Source organism: Sus scrofa, chromosome 5 (assembly GCF_054392235.1).
Source record: "Sus scrofa isolate SSC_HxYL_T2T_F1_AM1 chromosome 5, Sscrofa_HxYL_maternal_Yorkshire_Landrace_v2.0, whole genome shotgun sequence".
NCBI lineage: Eukaryota > Metazoa > Chordata > Mammalia > Artiodactyla > Suidae > Sus > Sus scrofa.
In genome coordinates, this window is record NC_139387.1 from 50,965,761 (window position 1) to 50,987,813 (window position 22,053).

At 41.0% G+C, this 22,053-nt stretch overlaps 1 protein-coding gene and 1 long non-coding RNA gene across 4 annotated transcripts in view; both read left to right on the top strand.

Annotated features, from left to right (window-relative positions):
* Positions 1 to 22,053, top strand: part of TMTC1 (transmembrane O-mannosyltransferase targeting cadherins 1) — a 303,326-nt gene that overhangs the window by 238,153 nt on the left and 43,120 nt on the right. The gene's annotated exons all lie outside the window — the stretch shown is intronic.
* LOC146403359 (uncharacterized) lies at positions 5,355 to 13,551 on the top strand. The gene is made up of 2 exons (XR_014803675.1): positions 5,355 to 9,161; positions 9,208 to 13,551. It is a non-coding gene; the product is annotated as an uncharacterized LOC146403359 (long non-coding RNA).

Consider the following 22,053-nt stretch of genomic DNA (forward strand, 5'->3'; position numbering starts at 1 on the left):
TGAATTTTTCAAAGTAGGTAATTTATTGTTAAAATTTGGTACAAATTTAAAATGGTGAAAAACAACTAAGAACGAAAAAGTACATGCTGTGGCAGAAAAGGCTTTTAGTACTTGTAAGTTCCCTTTAAAAAAAACAAATCAGAGTTCCCATGGTGGCTCAGTGAGTTAAGTATCCAGCATAGCCTCCATGGAGATGTAGGTTCCATTCCTGGTCTCCATCAGTGGGTTAAGGATCCACTGTTGCCACAGGCTATGGCATAGGATGCAGATGCAGCTCAGATCTCGAGTTGCTGTGGATGTGGGATAAGCCTCAGCTGCAGCTCCGATTCCACCCCTGGCCTGGAAACTTCATATGTCCCAGGTGTGGCTATGTAAAGAAAAAATAAATAAATAAAAACAAATCAAAAGATGGGGGGAAGTCAGTTCCAGTTATTGCAGATAGCTCTTTACAAGTCAATAGGGTGCTTTTATTTTACTCGACTATTTTTATAAGCTCTTATTTTTATGTTCAGTTCTAAGGACTCGTTTTTAAAAGCCATTGTTGCCTTTTTATACGTCCAACTTAGAGCCCAAATAACTTTAAATGACTGGATAAATCCCATCCATGTCTTCTGGGATACCTGGATTTTTATAGAACAGATTTCAAAAATCATGCAGGTGAGTATTTTTTACAAAGAAGCCAGCTTCCATGGCCTGGTTACCAAAAGGCTATTCTTGTTAGGAATGATATCCTACAGTTGTGATTATCACCCTGTGCTGAATGTGGCTCCACTTGAAAATGATGGCAGAGATGCTTTTCAACCTCATTTTGCCCAGACCTGAACAGGAGATGCATACTGCAACCTGCCTTTTTCAATTCTCATATTATTGCCACCGACCATTATCTTGAGTCAAGAGTACAGGGAAATATTTTTTGGAGCGTAGCAATGGCTACTTTTCACAGTAGGAGGGCTCCTAGATACTCGACCTAAGATTTTTCTCCTTTTTCAGTAAAATCAACTCAGTGATTATCCAGACCAACAAATGCTTTACATTTGTTTAAGACTTAGTAGTTTTCTGAGTGCTTTTTAAAAAAAATCCCTCCCAATGATTCTTTTTCTTTGGGGAAGGTGTTAATTTATTTTTTAAACAAATTTTACTCAAGTACAGTTGACTTAGTTGTGTTAGTTTCAGGCATACAGCAAAGCAAATCAGTTATATGTATACATCTATCCATTCCTTTTCAGATTCTTTTCCATATAGATTATTACACAGTACTGAATAGATTTCCTTGTGCTATACAGTAGGTCCTTGTTACCCATTTATTTTATATATAGTAGTGTGTATATTTCAATCCCAACCCCCTAATTTACCCCCCCCCCATATTTCACCTTTGGTAACCATGAATTTGGTTTCAAATTCTTTGAGTCTGTTTCTGTCTTGTAAATTCTTTTATGTCATTTTTGTTAGATTCCACTGAAAGTACATAGGGAAGACAGGGAACCAAGGTCCTGAGAGGTTAAGGGCCATGTACAAATTCACCCTTGTTTATTCTACTCTGTCACGTTACACCAGAGAGCACGGTGGCTCCATCTGCCTAGATTAGTCTTAGACCCCAGTAGAATAAAATCATGATAGTAGCTAATATTTATGTAATATTTCCTAGTTTACAGATAAGTGGTTTTTAATACCTATTATTTAATTTAATCTTTTAAAACAATCATTTATAAGAGGCATCCACATTCCCATTCCCATTTTACAGATGAAGAAACCAAGGTTTGGAGATTGTATGTGACCTTGGCTGACCCAGGATTGAATGCCTGCCCTGTCCTAGTCACCTTTTATTACCTGTGCTGCCCAAGTAGCTTTTCAACCCCCAAATTACCTAATATTCAGTGATGAAATGGCATGTGATTGCCAAATGGAAGGAAGGACCTTCCTGTCTTTCATCAGGAAACAGTAAAGTTTGTTTACATTATGTTTTTTAGTAACAGAGAGGTGACCCAGAACGCAGCAGAGCTAATCCACATGTAGATAACTCAGAGTTTTACTTCTGCTTTCCTTAATATATCTCTGCTGCTGGGTGGCAATGGGTCAAAGGCATAAAGAGGATACAAATACTTTAAATATGGTTTTATTGTATCCATTTTACCTTTTATTTAAGATTTCTACCTTATCTATTTCTCATTAGGCAGCCAACTTTTAAAAATTGAGTCCTTTTTTTGTAATCTAGAATTTTTTTAATTTTTTTGTTTTTGTTATCACCGTGCCTGCAGCATGTAGAAGGAAGTACCCAGGCCAGAGATCGAACCCTCACCACAGCTGTAACCAGAGCCACAGCAGTGACACCAGATCCTTCACTCACCACAGCAGTGATGACAGGTCTAGAACTTAACACCCATTCTAAGAACCCAAGTTATCTCCTTAGATAAGAGCGGTTTAGATTTGATGATCCCTGGGTGGAAGGCACTATCACTTTTCCTATTTTATAAATGAGAAAACTGATTTGGAGAAGTTCAGTGCCAAGGTCCCTGAGTGAGGAGATAGAAGTTATGGGAATTGAACCTCAGTTCTCTGTACCCTTGGCCTTAATCACTACGCTCTACTGCCTCCTTGTGGCTCCTGTCAAAACTGGACGACAACCACAGCAGCTGTGCCCAACAGAAATATGACAGTCAGAATCTATCATTTAAATTTTTCAGACAGCCTTATTTTATTTTATTTATTTATTTTGTCTTTTTGCCTTTTCTAGGGCCGCTTCCCGCAGCATATGGTGGTTCCCAGGCTAGGGGTCGAATTGGAGCTGTAGCCACTGGCTACGCCAGAGCCACAGCAACGCGGGATCTGAGCTGTATCTGCAACCTACACCATGGCTGTCGGCAACAACGGATCCCTAACCCACTGAGCAAGGCCAGGGATCGAACCGCAACCTCATGGTTCCTAGTCAGATTCTTTAACCACTGTGCCATGATGGGAACTCCAGACAGCCATATTTTAGAACAAAAATTTTAATAATGTAGTTTAGTTAACCCAATACATCCAAAATAGTATCATTTAACATGTAATTAATATTATGATCAATTTTGAAATTGAACACATGAAAATATTAATAAGATAGTGTATATTCTTTTTCATTTTATTTTATATTATTTTTTGTCTTTTGTCTTTTCAGGGCCACGCCCATGGCATATGGAGGTTCCCAGGCTAGGGTTCTAATCAGAGCTACAGCTGACCACCTACGTCACAGCCAGAGCAATGTGGGATCCAAGCCACATCTGTGACCTACACCACAGCTCACGGCAATGCTGGGTCCTTAACCCACTGAGCGAGGCCAGGGATCGAACCCAAAACCTCATGGTTCCTAGTCAGATTCGTTTATACTGTGCCACAACAGGAACTCCTATGTTCCTTTTTTATAATTAATCTTTGAAACCCGGAGTGTGTTTTATAAGTACAGCACACCTCCGACTAATCATAGTTCAAGTGTTTAGTGACCATATGTGGATAGTGGCTGCTATATTGGACACACAGACTTTTATTAATGACCTTGACTTTGAGAAAAATATAGGTCTTTGTCCAGGCCAGAAGCTCTAAATAAGATGTGGTTCTGTCAGAGCATCCCAGACACTTTAGAGCACTGAGGACAAATTCCATTTGAATTCTTGGAGCTGTATGAGTCTGCTTAGCTTTAGACTTATTCATAGCGGTACACATCACTGAGTGCCATCCAAATGTATTTGACCTCTTTTATGACTATTTCCCTGGATTTTGAAACTAATCTATTGTGGTTCTGTGCAGCACATTTACAGTGTGACAGGTTGATAAGGAACAGCTTTCCATGCCAGCATTCTTAATTCATATTAATTATTGTTGGCTTTGCTCGGAACCTAAAATGTAAAAGAAAGTAGGCAAGATTAGCATAAACTTTCTATGGCTGAAAAGACCAGAAGTCCCTGATGGCTCAAGAGAACATAATAAAATACTCAGGGCACAGAAAAATAGTTCTGTGACTGCTTGGGTAAAATAGTTTTTGGTGTTTGTTATGAAGCAGTATATGAAAAGAATTCCCTTGCATTGCCAAAATTACCTTCCATTCACAGAATAGGGTGTGGGTGTGATGTGGGTATTACGATAAATCTTAAAAACTCAGAAGGAAATGAAATAGAATGTCCCATTATTGAACTATTTAGAAGATGAATTTGATAAGAATATGCATTTGATTTTCTTTAGTCCAGTCCTTTAGAAAATTGCATATCTAAAGAATGAAAGGATGTGGAAAGAGAAGTCACCATTAGCTTTAAATGATTGGACTAAATTTCCTTATAGCTTTGGCCCTAGCCACACTAATTTTCATTTCATAAAAAAGGAAGTTTATATACTCAAGATAGTAGTTCTCGCCTTCTTTACCTTTTACCTGAAATCCCAGAGAATCCGAAATGTGAGCCCACTGGACAAAGAACAGCTTTTTGAGGTCCTTCCCATCACATTAGGATGTCAGCTTTGGGTGGGCATTCTCCTCTTGGAGTGAAATCCTACTCCCCCCACCCACTGGTGGCCTATTAGCATCCATGTTACCTTCAGCCTAATGTATCCATAGTCTTAATTAACCCTATTAAGATTTCTCCCCCTCATCTTTATGCAGCTCACACCTGTCTCTCTCCAAGTCTCCTTCCCCAGCTCTTTTGAAGCTCAATCCAGAAGCTCATTAACACCATCTCCACCTTCATCAGGGCCATGTCACCGTCTTTTGTATGTTCTTCCCTTATTCTCAGGGACTTGAGCACCAAGGCAATGATTTTGCCTTGGTTTCCAGCCTGTGCTGCCTCCCTTAATGAATCCACTTATATCCATCCCCTTGTTCCTCTGCTTTCTTCCCTCCAGAGCTTGCCACTTTTTTTTTTGTTTGTTTTTAGGGCCGTGCTTGTGGCATATGGAGGTTCCCAGGCTAGGAGTCCAATTGGAGCTACAGCTGCTGGCCTACGTCATAGCCACAGCAATGGAGGATTCAAGCCGCATCTGCGACCTACACCACAGCTCACAGAAACGCCAGATCCTTAACCCACTGAGCAAGGCCAGGGATGGAATCCACATCTTCATGGTTCCTGGTCAGATTTGTTTCTGCTGTGCCATGATGGGAACTCCAGGGCTTGCCACTTCTGTTCTACCTTGGGCATTCACCAACACGGCCATGCCATGAGCTTTTTCTCCCCCCCTCCCCACCACCTTTTTTTTTTTTTTTTTTTTAAACAACTGCACCTGTAGCATATGGCAGTTCCCAGGCCAGGGGTTGAATCAGAGCTGCATCTGCCAGCCTACCCCAAAACCATGGCAGCACTGGATCCTTAACCCATTGAGTGAGGCCAAGGATCAAACCTGCATCCTCATGGAGACAATGCTGGTCCTTAACCTGCTGAGCCACCACAAGAACTCCTCCATGGGCTTTTTAATTACACACACTTTTTCAGTCCCTAGTGCCTACATTCTGAAATGTTCCTCTTCAACCTTATTACCTCTTCCCACCCTTTCCCCTTTCTGTCCACTCTTTCTGACCCCTGGAATGGCTCCTGTGATAACATCCTGCCACCATGAAGCCCTTTTCTGTGCTCATTTGTCTCTTTTAAGACCTTAATGTTTACATGCCTTCCTTCCATGACCAGCATCATTCCTCTCTTACTCCCTCATCCCTGGGAATCTCTGTTCTCTCTGATTTATAATTTAGAATCCCGTCTCTAATGTATCTGATCTACTTCACTAATGTATGTGACAACAGCTTACACTCACACCTTGACCATCATTTACTTGCTGAACTAGGCCCCCACCCATTGCCTACATTTTGCTTTCCCCAGACCAATATTTCTCAACTTGCTTTCATTGTCACCCCTCTCCTCAGCCCAGGAGCCATTTTAAGTATTTTTTCCTAACCAACCCCTCACCAAATTAGGCATTCAAGTATAAGAATCATTATATAGAGTCCAACTTTGAGAGACTGCAGCCCAAAATTAGACTCTAATTTTACTTTTATATGTAATGTGATATTTTTTGCTGTACCACCTCCACTCCAAGATTCAGTTTCTACCTTGACGGTCACCCCACCTATCAAAGGCTGGAGGTAAAAACATACATGTGAGTTGAACGGGACAAGAGTTACATAAAACTCTGAAGATGGCATGGTGGGAGAAAAAAAAAAAAAAAAAAAAAAAACAGGACCAGAGGTTAGAGCTGTTAGGAGTTCATCCCTTACAGTCTTATAATAGCTCCCAAATATTTTGTTTCCCTATATGTATCCTTCATTCCTCTCCTCAGCGCCTGTACACAAACCCAGAAGATGACATAATCCTTTACTTCTACTAAAAATATTGAAGTCATTCAAGGTGAATTTTTGCAACTTCCCTTCCTATCTCAACATTTCCTACACTTTGTAGCCACTCTCTTTTGCTCTTCCATGGGAGGAAGAATGGCCTTGCCTCCTTAATAAACCTAGTGCTCACACCTGTGTTTATGTGGTTTTTTAATTGAGGCATAATTAATATGCAAAAAAATTCACAAATCTTTAGTGTTTGGTACAAGGAGTTTTGACCATTTTACATATGCTTGTAATTATCCCCCAAATAACATATAGAATATTTCTGTCACCCCAGAAAGACCTTTATGACTCTTTCCAGCAAATTTCTCCCTCTCCTGAGTCAATCATTGTTCAGATTTTTTTCACCACAAACTAGATTTAGCCTGTCATAGAACTTCATTTAAAGGTGAACATTTAATGTGTACTTTTTTGACATTTGGATATTTTCACTTAGCATGATTTTTTGAGTCTTCTCCATGTTGTTACATGTTTTTTAAAATGACGAGTATTATTTCATTGTATAAATATGCTGTCATTTGTTTATCCATTTTTGTGCGGGTAGATATTTGATTTGTTTATAGGTTTCAGTTATCATGAATAGTCATGCCATGACTATTCATGTCCCAGTCTTTGTATGTTTATTTTTCTTGGGTAAATATCTAGGAATAGAATTGTGAGTAGATGTATCTTTCATCTTTTAAGAACCTGCGAGACAAACAGTTCTCCAAAGTAATTGGACCACTTTTCACTGCATCAACATTGATGAGAGATCCAGTTGCTTAGTATCCTCACTAACATCTGGTGTTGTCAGTCTCTTTTATTTTAGCCATTAGTCATTAGTGTAAAATCCACATGTGTTCTTGATTCTCTTTCTCTCCCTTTCCCCATCCATTATCATGGGCTTTTTCTTAGATCTTCAGATTCTTTTCATTCCAGAAACATGCCCCACATTCCCCTGAGGAACGTCTCAGTTCAGCTCAAGTCATTCTCCTAATATCTGTGAACAAATTGGTTTGCACTTGGTGCTTCTCCTCCCCGCTCCCCCGCCCCGTCCATGCAGCCCCTAATGGAGCTGCTCTCTTAACATCAGCAGTGAATTCCAAAGGTTCTCTGCTCTTACTGTCCTTGATTTCTCTAAAGTGAAGAATATGACCTCCCACTGCTTTTGAAATTCTTTATTTCATTGCTTATATTACAACACATTATCTCTCTTTGCAATTTCCAACATCTGCTATTCTTCCATCCTCCCTATAAATTCAGGACACCTGAGAAATTCATTGATTCTCCGTCATATGCACATCTATAGACCAAATGTTTGAACTTGCAGGAGTTCCACAATCCTGCCACTTTCCTCATTTTCCACTGCTCCCCCACATTTTGTATACCCAGATGCCCAGGAAACTGGCCCCTTGTCACTGAATGGGAAATAGAAACATGCAATCTATATTTGAGAGAATATCAAAGGGTTTTTAACTGACAGCTCTTCTAGTTCACTTAAAATATTGTTTCATTTGCATTTTATCATCTTATATTGCATGATGTCTGTACAAAACTGAATTATTTGGGAAATGATGAGAATGTTTACCTACTTCCTCCAGACTTGGGAGTTATTCGTGTATAAACAGATTGCTAATTGTTAACATATTTTTGTTAAGTAACTCTCCCCCACCAGAACTCTTCTCAGTCATGCTGTGATTACTAATGAACCAAGCATGAGTGAGTTGTTTTAGGTCCATAGTGTGGTTTGTAGGGAAAAAGGAAGGGTTCCTTTTCTCAGTCCTTTCTCTTGCTGTGATGGCTGCCATAAACATTCCCGAGACCAGAAGATGATTCTGCATAGGAAGCATTGTTGGGCTGAGCAAGATTTAAAGAACTCCTGTTTTGTTTATATTCTCCCAAAGCCATTGGAAGGTAATCATTTTCTTGCATAAATATTTCTAACAGAGGATAATTGAACAGACCAGGCTGCTTTGGCAAATACAGGAGTTTTCAGTGGTCTCCTCTGTCCTGAAAATCATTTTCCCACCCCTTTGACACTCATCATCTTTCCTGGCCTCATGCCACAGCCACAGCAACGCCAGATCTGGGCCACATCTGGTGCCCTTATATGCTGGGAAAACCCTTGGAACAACTCATGAGTTACAGCTTAAAGAAGGTTCAGTTCAACTGAAAGAATACTAGACATGCAGGTAGTCACTGGAAATTTCTTCTTGTGTATATTGTCATACTTTAGGAGTCAGGCACATCTGCTTTTATCTCACTCTCAGTGGGAGATTCATTTTACCCTGACCCGGAGGCTAAATTCAGAATATAAGTTGTTAGAGAGCTCCAAAAAAACTTTGAAATCTAAGAACACTCTATGTAGGACAGGAGGAGAAATACCAAGGCCAGAAAGAGGAAGATGCATGTTGTCTGTGTCCCTCTGGTCCACGCTTGCCTATGGCCTGTCCTGGGAAACCCTTCGAGGAGGTGAGGAGGCCTTCAGGGATCCCCACCTTCTTGCTCACTCCTTACTAATTCTGCCAACCTTCCCATCTCGTGCAGGGCTCATCCTGGTGCTTTCTTACGATTCCACCTGTCTGCTGGGCAGCATTGCAGGGCTGCCTACCCTCAACCTTGCTGCCACCTCTCCTCCTCCAAGTGAAAAGAACAATAGGGGAAGGAACCTAGAACCAAGAATACTCTACCCAGCAAGGCTCTCATTCAGATTTGATGTAGAGGGATTTCCCATCGTGGTGCAGCAGAAAAGAATCCGACTAGGAACTGTGAGGTTGTGGGCTTGATCCCTGGCCTTGCACAGTGGGTTAAGGATCCAGCATTGCTGTGAGCTGTGGTGTAGGTCACAGATGTGGCCCAGATCTGGCGTTGCTGTGGCTGTGGCATAGGTCACAGATGTGGCTCAGATCTGGAGTTGCTGTGGCTGTGGCGTAGGCTGGCAGCTGTAGCTCAGATTAGACCCCTAGCCTGGAAACCTCCATATGCTGCAGGTGTGGCCCTAAAAAAAAAAAAAAATACAGAAAGACAAAAAAAAAAAAAAAATTGATGTAGAGATCAAAAGCTTTTCAGACAAGCAAAAACTAAGAGAATTCAGCACCTCTAAACCAGCTCTACAACAACTACTAAAGGACTGTCTCACAAAAAGCCACAATCAGAAACAAGAAAATTACAAATGAGAAAGCTCACTAGTAAAGGAAAAGATAATATAAAGGTAGAAAATCACCCATTGACAAATATATCAAAACTAGCAAGTATGAGAAAGGAAAGGACAAATGCAGAATATTGAAAATGCATTTGAAATTGAGACCAATGATCGAAAACATTCTGTACTTATAATAGGTGGTTATATCAAAATCTAATGGGAACCGCAAACCAAAAAACTGTAGTGGATACACACATGAAAAAGAAAAAGCAATCCAAACACAACACTAAAGATAGTCAGCAAATCACAGGATCAGACGACAAAAGAGGAAGGGAAGAAGAACAATAGTAACTGGGAGTTCCCATCCTGGCTCAGTGGTAATGAATCGGACTACCATCCATGAGGATGCGGGTTCAATCCCTGGCCTCGCTCACTGGGTTAAGGATCTGGTGTTGCTATGAGCTGTGGTGTGGTTCACAGTCGAGACTCGAATCCCGAGTTACTGTGGCTGCGGTGTAGGCCAGCAGCTACAGCTCCAGTTCAACCCCTAGCTTAGGAAACTTTCATGTGCCATAGATGCGGCCCTAAAGAGACAAAAAAAAAGGAAGAATAGTAACTAACAGGAGTTCCCTTGTGGCTCAGTGAGTTAAAGATTCAGCATTGTCATTGCTATGGCAAGGGTTCGATCCCTGGCCTAGGAACTGTCTCATGCACTCAAAAAACCCACAAAAAGCAACAACAACAGAAGAGTAACTAACACTCTCATGAACCTGCTTACTGAGGGTCTGCGAAGGGCAGGCATAGTCACTCCCCTGGTAAAGGTGGAAATGGTGAGGGGGGGTATGGCATGCCCTGAGCTGTGAAGCAGGACCTCTGGAGCCAGTCATTCTGTTACATCATGTGGCTGTGCTCTCCTGTAGTCCCAGGGGCTGGGAGCTGTAGGTAGGGATCAGTGTGTTTGGATCTCAGCTCTGCCACATAGTAGTGTGTGACCTTGGGAAAGCAATTTGATTTTGCAGTGGCTCCAATTACTCACTTATAAAGTAAAAACAATACTTGTAACTGTCCTGCATGAGTACTAAACAGGAGAATGAATTATGTAACCTAGGACCTGGCACCCAGTAAACATGAAATAAGCTTTAGTAATTATTAATTATTACTAGCCCAGGGACATGGTTTCTTCCTTCCTATTTAAAGCTCTTCTTAGTATAAAATCAGTAATAAATCAGAGGTAGGTTATACATTTTCCATTCCCACTGTTTGAAGAGCCACAGGCAATCATCAGCCTCCTCGAGACTCAGTTTTCCTTCTCTTCAAAATAAGAGATGGGACCCGGTGATCCTGTAAAGCTCTAGCTGCAAGAATCTGTGGTTTTAGGTATGACTCCCAAGTTTCTAATCTCTTAACTGAAGTGTAAATGGGGAAACCAGAAAGGGATTTGGATGTCCCTTTTCTCTTCAGAGGCAGAACCACCTTGGAGCAGCCTCCTGCCTTTGCTGAAAAATCAGTCAGTGAGGCTTGCAGTAGAAATTCCAGATGGAATCAGCAATCAGGCTGGAGAGCAGGGCAGGAGCCCGTGGAGCTAATAGTTACTGCATCATCCTGTGTGCCCAACACTCTGCTAAGCACTCTGCCCATGAGCTTTTACTCCATGAGGAACCTGGACAGGCAGGAAATAATGTGCACATTTCACAGATTCGGCCACTGAGGCTCATGGAAGTGGGTGAACATCTAACCCAAGTCAATCAGCTGGTGAGGGCAGAGCAGGGATCTATAGAGCAGTCCTCCTGAGCCAGAACTGGGGTTATGCATTCAGCTGCATCATCAAAATGACCCTTTATCTACAGGGTAAATGAATCCTGGCTAAACCAAGTCATTCTCAGCTGCCTTCTCTTCCAGGTCCTAAGCGGGAGACATGTTTCTGTGCTTTCTCACAAATCACAGAGGAGCTTAGCATAAATATTTTGTGTTCTTTGAAGAGATGCTGGCTTGGGACTCATCCCGCCTCCCAGTGCACCTCCATGCACTCCTGGTGCAGACATGCTGGGGCAGGACTGTTGTGGGCCAAGCATCCTGCTGCCAGGGTTCAGAACAGTGACCTCACTGAGCAGATAAAGACCTCAAAAGCCACAGGGGCAAAGGAGGAGGGGACACAGGACTAACCTTTCCTCAGGACCTACCCCATGCCAGCCCCTGTGTAAGGTCTGTGTGTGAGCTATGTCCCTGTGTCTGCAGCCTTGTGACTCATCAGCATTAGAACTGTCCCTCATTCTGTTCCTCTGCTTTCAGCTGCACAGAGAGATGTCAAAGAACACCCACAGCACACGGGGCGGCCGCCTCCACTGTCCCCATTATGGCTGCAGTGACTGATTCTGGTTCTGCAGACCCACCGGGGCAGGGTGGGTGGGTGTTGGGGTTTGTGCAAGCAACCTGCTGTCATAACTCTAACTATGGCGACCATGGTTTTGAATGGAAAAAAACTTCATTCTTCACCCCCGCACATGTAAGTCTGTCCTTCAGACAGTTCTCTTATGTAGTTTCCGTAAAAAGTCCAGCAGAAAAACTAGGGCCAGTGCCAGTAAACTAGATTTCCATGGCACTGCCCAGTAAACCTGAACATGAAAGAGGCTACGCAGAGGAGGGTCCAGTTTTCTTTTCTTCCTTCTATGAGGACAGACAGTAGAGCTTCAGAAAAACATGCTCTGAAAAGATTGCCTTAGACATTCACAACTTGACTTTGACAATTCAGTTTTTCAGAGGAGCTGATATGGGTCCATCAGCACTCCCTCCCCACCCCCTAAAAATCACAATCTTTTCCCTTTGTGGGAGACATCATTTCTGGATCCAACAACAACAAAACACCCCAACAAAGGAATGCTAGTTAAGAGAGCTGCCCGGCACTGCAAGTTCACACTGTGGTTAATAGGAAATTTTACTGTTGCCAAGACGATTGCCAAATCCATTTATTTCTGTTACTGCATTTCCTCAATTCTCCCAAAATGTCAATACTTTTTCAAAGCAAGCATCTGCTTTCAGTTTAAATGAATGTGTTATGAGATTTTACACAGGAATCCAAAAAGTTTTCTAAACTGACAAATTTAACGGGTCCTTAATTACTAAAAGAAAGTGTGGTGAAGCCTCCTTTGCTTTTGCTAAATATCTGTCATTGAGATAGAGCCAGGAAAGTGAGATGAGGCAAATGTTGTTACTTAACACCCAAGAAAAAAACAGTCCCACTGCTATATAACCAAAGGGAAAATTCCCTGTGCAGCTACAAATGTTTAATGGTAAAATTTGCACATTATGAACAAGATCTAATTTCTAGTTAATGTTTCTCTTATGAAATGAATGAGGGAGATGTTGTTGGTCCCAGGAACCCCTTCTCAGGAATTTTGGCCTTTTGGAAGTTCCTGGGGGAGGATTAAGGGAGCAGAGTTTTCTTGCAGAATATTAGATGTTTATTCCTGTTATAATGCCTATGTGGATAACGTGGAAGCTAATACTTGAATGTATAATAGACTTTGCAAAAGACCTTCTATGAGAGAGAAAAATGCCTCTTCCAATAGAGTGTCACCCTCCATGCTCCCCCACTCCAGCCTCTCCACATTATCTGCCATCTAGAAGTATCACTCATCCGGGCAAATCAACTGACTGCTATGACCTTTCCCTTTGGCTCCGATTGTCCCAGGAAGTCTTCTTTCTCCTTTAGCGTTCCTCCTCCTGTTACATTTAGCCTTTTATCAAGGGTCAACTGATCAGGCAAACTTCAGGTAGTACCTAGGGCAGAGTTTCTAAAGCATTGGCCAAACACCACCCTCAACAGAATCACCTGAGGGGCTTATTAAGAATAATGATTCCTGGAGCTCCCGTCGTGGTTCAGTGGTTAACGAATCCGACTAGGAACCATGAGGTTGCAGGTTCGATCCCTGCCCTTGCTCAGTGGGTTAACGATCCGGCGTTGCCGTGAGCTGTAGTGTAGGTCGCAGACGCAGCTCGGATCCCACATTGCTGTGGCCCTGGCGTAGGCTGGTGGCTACAGCTCCGATTAGACCCCTAGCCTGGGAACCTCCATATGCCACAGGAGCGGCCCAAGAACTGGCAAAAAGACAAGAATAATGATTCCTTTATACAACAAAGGAAACCAAAAAGAAAACAAAAAGACAACTTATGGAATGGGAGAAAATAGTTTCAAATGATGCAACTGAAAAGGGCCTAATCTCTAAAATATACAAACAACTTATACAACTCAACAGCAAAAAAGCCAACAGCCCAATTGAAAAGTGGGCAAAGGTCCTGAATAGACATTTCTCCAAGAAGATATACAGATGGCCAACAAGCACTTGAAAAAAATGCTCAACATCACTGATTATTAGAGAAATGCAAGTCAAAACTACCATGAGATACCACCTCACATCAATCAGAATGGCCGTCATTAATATGTCCACAAATAACAAATGCTGGAGGGGTCGTGGAGAAAAGGAAACCCTCCTGCACTGTTGGTGGGAATGTAAGCTGGTTACATACTATGGAAAACAGTATGGAGGTATCTTAGAAAACTATACATAGAACTACCATGTAACCCTGCAATCCCACTCTTGGGCATATATCTGGACAAAACTCTCCTTAAAAAAAAAAAACGCATGCTCCCATATGTTCATTGCATCACTATTCACAATAGCCAAGACATGGAATCAAACCAAATGTCCACTGGTAGACGACTGGATTAGGAAGATGTGGTGTATTTATACACAGTGGAATATTACTCGGCCATTAAAAAAGAACAAAATAATGCCATTTGCAGCAACATGGATGGACCTAGAGACTCTCATCCTGAGTGAACTAAGTCAGAAAGAGAAAGCCAAATAGCATATGATATCACTTATATCTGGAATCTAATATACAGCACAAAGGAACCTTTCCACAGAAAAGAAAATCATGGACTTGGAGAATAGACTTGTGGTTGCCAAGGGGGAAGGGGAGGGAGTGGGAGGAACTGGGAGCTTGGAGTAAATAGATGCATAATGTTGCCTTTGGGATGAATTAGCAATGGGATCCTGCTGCGTAGCACTGGGAACTCTGTCTAGTCACTTAAGATGGAACACGTAATGTGAGAAAAAAGAATGTATACATGTATGTGTAACTGGGTCACCATTCTGTACAGTAGAAAACAATATACATATAAACAAATGATATTTAAAAAAATAACAATTCCAAATCAAAACTGCAATAAGGTACCACCTCACACCAGTCAGAATGGCCATCATTTACAACTCTACAAATAAGTGCTGGAGAGGCTGTGGAGAAAGGGGAACCCTCCTTCACTGTTGGTGGAAATGTACATTGGTTGCAACCACTATGGAAAACAGTATGGATGTTCCTCAGAAAACTAAATATAGAACTGCCATATGATCCAGCAGTCCCACTCTTGGGCATATATTTGGACAGAGCTATGATTCAAAAAGATACATGCACCCCTATTTTCACTGCTGCACTATTTACAATAGCAAAGACATGGAAACAACCTAAATGTCCATTGACAGATGAGTGGATTAAGAAGATGTGGTACATATACATGATGGAATACTACTCAGCCATTAAAAAAGAATGGAATAATGCCATTTGCAGTAGCATGGTTGCAACTAGAGATTCTCATGCTAAGTGAAGTGAGTCAGAAAGAAGAAGACAAATACCGTATGATTTCATTTATCAATCTAAAATATGGCACAAATGAACCTATCTACAAAACAGAAATAGATCCACAGACATAGAGAACAGATTTGTGGTTGCTAAGGGGAAGTGGGGAGAGAGTGGGATGGATGGGATGCTATACAGCAGAAAATGACACAAAACTGTAAAATCATCTATAGTCTAATTAAAATTAGATTTAAAAAGAGAAGAATGATTCTTTGACCTTGCCCCAGAACTACCAGATCTTATGAAACCCGGGATCTTACATTTTACCAAACACTTGATGATTTTTTTTTTTCCTTGGGTGCACCTGTGGCATAAAAACATTCCCAGGGCCAAAGATCCAACCTGTATGACAGCAGTAGCCCAAGCTAGAGCAGTGACAAAGCGAGATGCTTAACCCGCTAAGCCACCAGGCAACTACCCCTTAATGATCCTTAAGCACTAAAATTTGAGAACAGTTGATCTAAGGGAAAGTAAACATGGAATATGGAGGATTTTCAGTCATGAGCTGGTGACTCTATTTGGCAGATGAGGACAGTTACAATGCAGAGAAGCAATAAATATTACCTAACCCAGGAGCAATTTTACTCCCACCAGCTTCTCTCACCTCCCTAGGTATCCCTAATCCTTCCATCATTGCCAACTGAACCCTTAACAGAGGCTCTGACTGTCCTCAGTGCCCTCAGTGTGACCCAAGTTTCCACAGGGATTCAGAGTGTTCCTTTCTGTGACTCAAGATGAAAGGTATGTCCCTGCCTAATTGGACCAGGGATGTACTGAGGTTCTATTTTGTCAATTTATTCACCAGTTATGAGCAGCTTACTTCAAGCTTTTCCCCTGCAATTCAGGAAAACAAACTGTGGACTTGGTTACCTGCTATCACATGCTTGGTGAATGCAGAGGAAAATGTTATTTTCACATTTTCCCCCTTTTGAATTGACTTGTCATTCCTGTCTTAATGGCCAACAGTGTTCATAATAGATGGGGCTTATGTTGATAATGGGCTTCAGATTTCCCTCAATTGCCTATTAGAGAGCCAAAAAGAATGCATTAGGGAGTTTTAACGCTGTCTAGTGCTGGCCCAGAGGTGATCTGTACAGAGTACAGAGGTAATTCCCATTATTAAGAATTTTGTAATGTCTATTTGAAATGTTCTGCCTCTCTTGTTATCCCTTTTTACATGGGAAATAACTTCTTAGGCCTTTCTTTTCTAAGCAGCTTTCCTGGCGTGTCTGAAGAAGCAGTTCAAAATTGCTTCTCATTCGTTCATGTTTCCTGATTCTTTTTAGTCATCGTCGCTGCAAAATGAAGAATCACTTGTCTGTGTGGCTGTAACATCAGCTGAGTGGATTCCGAACTTTCAGTCTGTCCTTTAAGCTTCTGAGGAGGCTTGGCATTTGCCTTTCCAATGAGATGTCTAGGGGGTTTGATTCTGTGTTACTGGGTTAATTTACATTTAGTGCAGTGATATTCATTTGTGTATTTAAAGATAATTATTATACTAAAAATCCATTATAGTATCAGACTAGACACAGGAAAAATAATTCAAACATCTAACTTAAATTTTTTGCAAATAGTTTGAAAAGTGGAAGTATATTACTTTGGAAGGGATTTTAAAAACACCGCATTCTCCTTGATTTTAGAAATTAATTTTTAAAGGGCTAGGATATATAGGTTTTAATGGGTGTCTTTTGTTTGTTTGTTTGTTGTTGGTTTTTTTTTTGCTCTTTTTAGGGCCACACACAGCATATGGAAGTTCCCAGGCTAGTGGTCGAATCAGAGCTATAGCTGCCAGCATACGCTACAGCCACAGCAACTTGGAATCCAAGCCATATCTGCAACCTACACCACAGCCCGCAGCAACACCAGATCCTTAACCCACTAAGGCTAGGGATTGAACCTGCATCTTCATGGATACTAGTCGGGTTCTTTACCATTGAGCCATGACAGGAACTCCCTTTAATGGGTGGCTTTAGAAACATCAAATGAGCTAATAAAAGCCAAAACATTTAGTATCTACTGTGTGCCAGAGACACAAAGCAATCAGATAATTTGCCCAAGGAAGCACAGCTAGTACATAGTGGAGGTAGACTCAGAACCCAGGCATTTTGGTTTTTGAGTCTGTGCTTTTAGATTTGTGCAGAGTTAAGGTAGAGAAGCTCTTAGCAGTGCTTGGTAAATAAGAAGTACTCAATAAATGGAAACTATACTTGTCATTTTCTTACGATTCTAAGGCTTGAGATGCTTCTCTCTTCCTAGGATCTTTTCTGTAATATTGAGAGGAGTTGTAGAAACAGAGATATAAAATAGATAATTATATTATTCTTGTGATAACCTGTGGTGCAGTGGGTTAAGGATCCAGCATTGCTGCACCTGTGGCGTAGGTCACAGCTCTGGCTTGGATTCAGTCCCTGGCCCGTAAACTTCCATATGCCACTGCTGGCCTGGGGGAAAAAAAAAAAAGAAGGAAAGGGAGGAAGGAAGGGAGGGAGGAGGGAAAGAAAAATTTTTAAGAATATTTATGAAGATCCAGGAATAAAGAAAATAATATCATCACCTACAATGGGAAAGAATCTGAAAAATGAATCACTTTGCTGTACATCAGAAATTATCACAATGCAGTAAATCAGCTATACTTCAATAAAAATAGACAAAACTAAATAGAAAAATAATAAAATGTAATAAAATAAAATATAGTAAAAATTATAAAACCATGATTAAAAAATAATTTAGCAATTGTTGCATTTCTTTTGGTAGAGATCACTATACTAGCTTCTGGGATAAAAGAAATAAGATTAATAAGAAATAGGTCCTGCCTATGAAGGAGCTTACAACCTAGTAACTATCATACACAGAGTGCATAATATTTAACAAAGTGAATGCAGAAAAGCCGTTCATGGCCTGCTGATGGAACACGCTACATTTGAAATTCCGATTTTTTTTCTTTTTATGGCACATAGAAGTTCCCAGGCTAGGAGTCAAATCAGAGCTACAGCTGCAGGCCTACATCACAGCCATAGCAGCACTAGATTTTAGCTGCATCTGTGACTTATGCCACAACCTGTGGCAATGCCAGATCCCTAACCCACCAAGCAAGGCCAGGGATCGAACCCTCATCCTCTTGGATACTAGTCGGGTTCACTACCACTGAGCCACAACAGGAGCTCTTCTAACTAAGGCCTTTATAAAAGCATCACAAGTGAACAAATGTAATTGTAATGTATACATGTAAGGATAACCTGACCCCCTTGCTGTACAGTGGGAAAATAAAAAAATATATATATTAAAAAAAAAAATAATAATAAAAGCACCACAAGTGATTTTTAACACAGGGTGAGGGCAGAGAAGCGTTGGAGTAGGTGATCTCTTAGGTTCTGTAGAATAGATATGCCAAGGGCCACTTTGGCTGGACTAGTACCCACTAGTCCATAACACTGGGTGTGTTTGGAATGTTGGTCAAAACTGTATTATAGAGGGTTTTAAACGAAGCATCTATCTGTAAGCAGTGGGAGCACTGACAAAGGTTTTTATTTAAAGAGATGTGTTGAGAGCAATGCTCTAGGAAAAAAATGTATCTTTTAGTTGTCCATATAGTAGAAGGAGAAGAAAGAGGGAACTAGAAACAGGATGTGGGAGTTAGCGTCGTGGTGCAGTGGTTAACGAATCCGACTAGGAACCATGAGGTTGCGGGTTCGATCCCTGCCCTTGCTCAGTGGGTTAACTATCCAGCGTTGCCGTGAGCTGTGGTGTAGTTTGCAGACGCGGCTCGGATCTGGCATTGCTGTGGCTCTGGCGTAGACTGGTGGCTACAGCTCCAATACGACCCCTGGCCTGGGAACCTCCATATGCCGCGGGAGCGGCCCAAGAAATAGCAAAAAGACAAAAATAAATAAATAAATAAATAAGAAACAGGATGTGAAGTGAGGTATTAAAAAGGAAAACTAAGATTCACTTTACGTGGCAAGAATTCAATACAATTGTAGGAATATTGGCCCTGTTTTTTAATATGAGATAAATAGCAAAGAAACCTGGGCCATAATGTAGATACGAAAAGGATGCTATTGAATTCAGAAACAGGTTGAAATGAAGTTCAGTGCTCATGTGGTGATTATATTACTATACGACCAAGAAAAGTTCCATTTAGGCAATTATTTGCTGTAGGTTATTGCATCAAAATCATACCAGTTTCATAAGCTCCTACCAAGAGGTGAGCAAAAATGAGACTACAAGATGAAATATATCTTCCCTACTATTCCTCTTCCTCTGAGAAACATAAACAATAATAGCAAATTTTCCACTTAGCAATTCCTTGGGCTTTCTTTAAAAAACATTAAAAATTAAGAGTTCCCATTGTGGCTCAGTGGTAACGAACCTCACTAGTATCCATGAGGATGCAGGTTCAGCCTCTGACCTCACCCAGTGGGTTAAGGATCCGGCGTTGCTGTGAGCTGTGATGTAGGTCAAAGACATGGCTCATATCTGGAATTGCTATGGCTGCAGTGTAGGCAGGCACCTGCAGCTCCAATTCGACCCTGGGAACTTCCATATGCCGCAAGTGCAGACCTGAAAAGTAAAAAAATAAAAGATATCTGTCAACTTGGCACGTGCCTTACCACTATCAGTGTCTAAAGACTTTCAAAGGCTCCCAGAGAAAAGCAGAGTCACCCAAGAGTGTCTCTTGTAATATTTATATATACCACATGAGTTGTCACATGATGCGATGTTTTTCTGAAAGTGTATCAGTCCCTCAAAGATTAATAGGGGTCTAATTTTTCATAAATAATTTGAAATCCCCGTGAATAACTTTGATGCTAACTTTTCCATTGTGTCAGATGAATGTGAATGGATGATGTCAAATATTTAGATTCAGGGGCTGTTGTAAGTATTCTCACTGAGTTCATACACAAAAGGTTAAGTTGTCATTCTCACCAATATGAGTCATAGCAAATGAAAATCATTAAATCTTTACTCTCCAGTTGTTGTTGGCTTTTTCTCTGCTCATTTTGAGGAATATCCAAGCTAAATTATGTCCAGAGGGACTTAATTTTTAGCCGTAATTTCCTAAATGTGTATCTTCCTTTGGATATTAGGAAATTTTCCAAATTATTGTTAATAAAGATTTAAGAAACCCTTAGGGAAAGAATTCTTACCATGAAATCAATAGTTAAATTACTAAGATTGAAAATAAGGTTTCATTTAAAAACGCATGTCCATGGAAGAATTACCTCAAAGTATATTTTAGAGTAGAAACCAAAGAACATGTAGATATAGTAGACTTCCATAGCGTCTTACAGACACTTTTTGAATGTTTGTCATCTAAATGAGTGAATCAAAAAAAAAAAAAAAAACATCACTGAGAGATCTATAATGCAAATTTCTTAGAACCATGCAACCTTAAAGCCACGTCCCAAAGATGAGCCAGTTAAAGACACGTGTTATACCTTGATATCAAGGATAGGGCTGTCTATTGAGAGGAGCCAAGTAGGAGTTAGCTAGACCATAGTAAGAAGATAATCTGGATAGCCACCTCCCCGGGGAAACAGTTAACACCTAACACACAATGATAAATGTTTGCATGTTTGCTAAATTGAATAGTAGTAAATGCAGTGTCTCTGCTAGAAATGTGACCTTTTTTTCCCCAAGGAAAGGAGGAGATTGTCTTGTAGGGTAAAAATCATCTTGTAACCTGCTGCTTCTAGCAGCATGTGGAACTCAAACTGGTGGAGTCAATATTAGTTTTCCCCTACAGAACTTTGTCCTATAGAGCTTGTAGCTCTCCATAGGGGTTTTATTGGAGGAGCTACTCTTAGCGGCCTTTCATAATTCCCAGAGCAGTGCAGCTAAAGTCTCAGTGTGCATACAAATTACCTGAGAATCTTCTTAAAATGCAGCGTCAGGTTCTTTAGATGTGGGTGGGCCTGCACTTCTGCATTGCCTACCAGCTCCTGGGTGATGCTGATGACACTGGTCCATGGCTCACACTTTGAACATCAAGGTCATGAGAGGTGGATTTCTAAATAGTTAGAATACGCACCTACGGTGTGATGGAGCACTGGAACTTGACCTAGAACTTTTTAGTTATATGAGGAAGCACCTGACTTTTCTGAATCCAAGTTTTCTCATTAAAAAAATGAGTATAATAGGACAGTAATACCTGCTGCATGGGATTGTTGTGAGAATTAAACTAATACTGTTAGGTGAAAATTGACCAGAGTGTTTGGTCCATATTCATTGCTGAATAAATGGTTGTTGACTGGTATGCAGTGAAAACATAAGCACACAATTTGATATTGGTAACTGACAAAGTTGGGGGGGCCCTTTGGCTGTGTGCTCTCCCTCATTCCAGGGGTTCTAATCTGCATCTCACCTCTTTTGCCAGTTAAAATGTCCAGCATTTGGCAAGAGGTCAGTGTTTGTGGAATTGTATTGGTGGCAGAGTTAATCACTGCCAGTGTACATTTTCGGCTTCAGAGATACTTATACCAGGCTCAGAACCCAGTGTTTCTCTAGGGCACTAACAGGAAAGAGAACTGTCACCCAAAATCATGGTAATAACTTTTGGTCCTTGAGTCCTCTTTGAATCAAACACATAATCCCTGGGAGAAGACTAAAAGAAGGAAGAGCATCAGCCCAGTTTTCAATAAAAACATGACAATAAAATAGCTGATCATTCTTTGCCAGCTAGTAGTCATGGTATCTTCTAATTTCACAAATTGTGTAGAAAAGTTATCTCTCTAATATATAACAGCAAAGATGAACATGGGAGTTGACTAGCTTGTTGCTGACAGGTAGCTCAGCCCCCGCTGGGAGCCTGCCCATCCTTGTAAACTGGCTTCCATGCCATCTCGGTAATGCTCCCAAAATTGCTCCTCCGAAGGGCAAACTTTCTGGGTTATAAAAC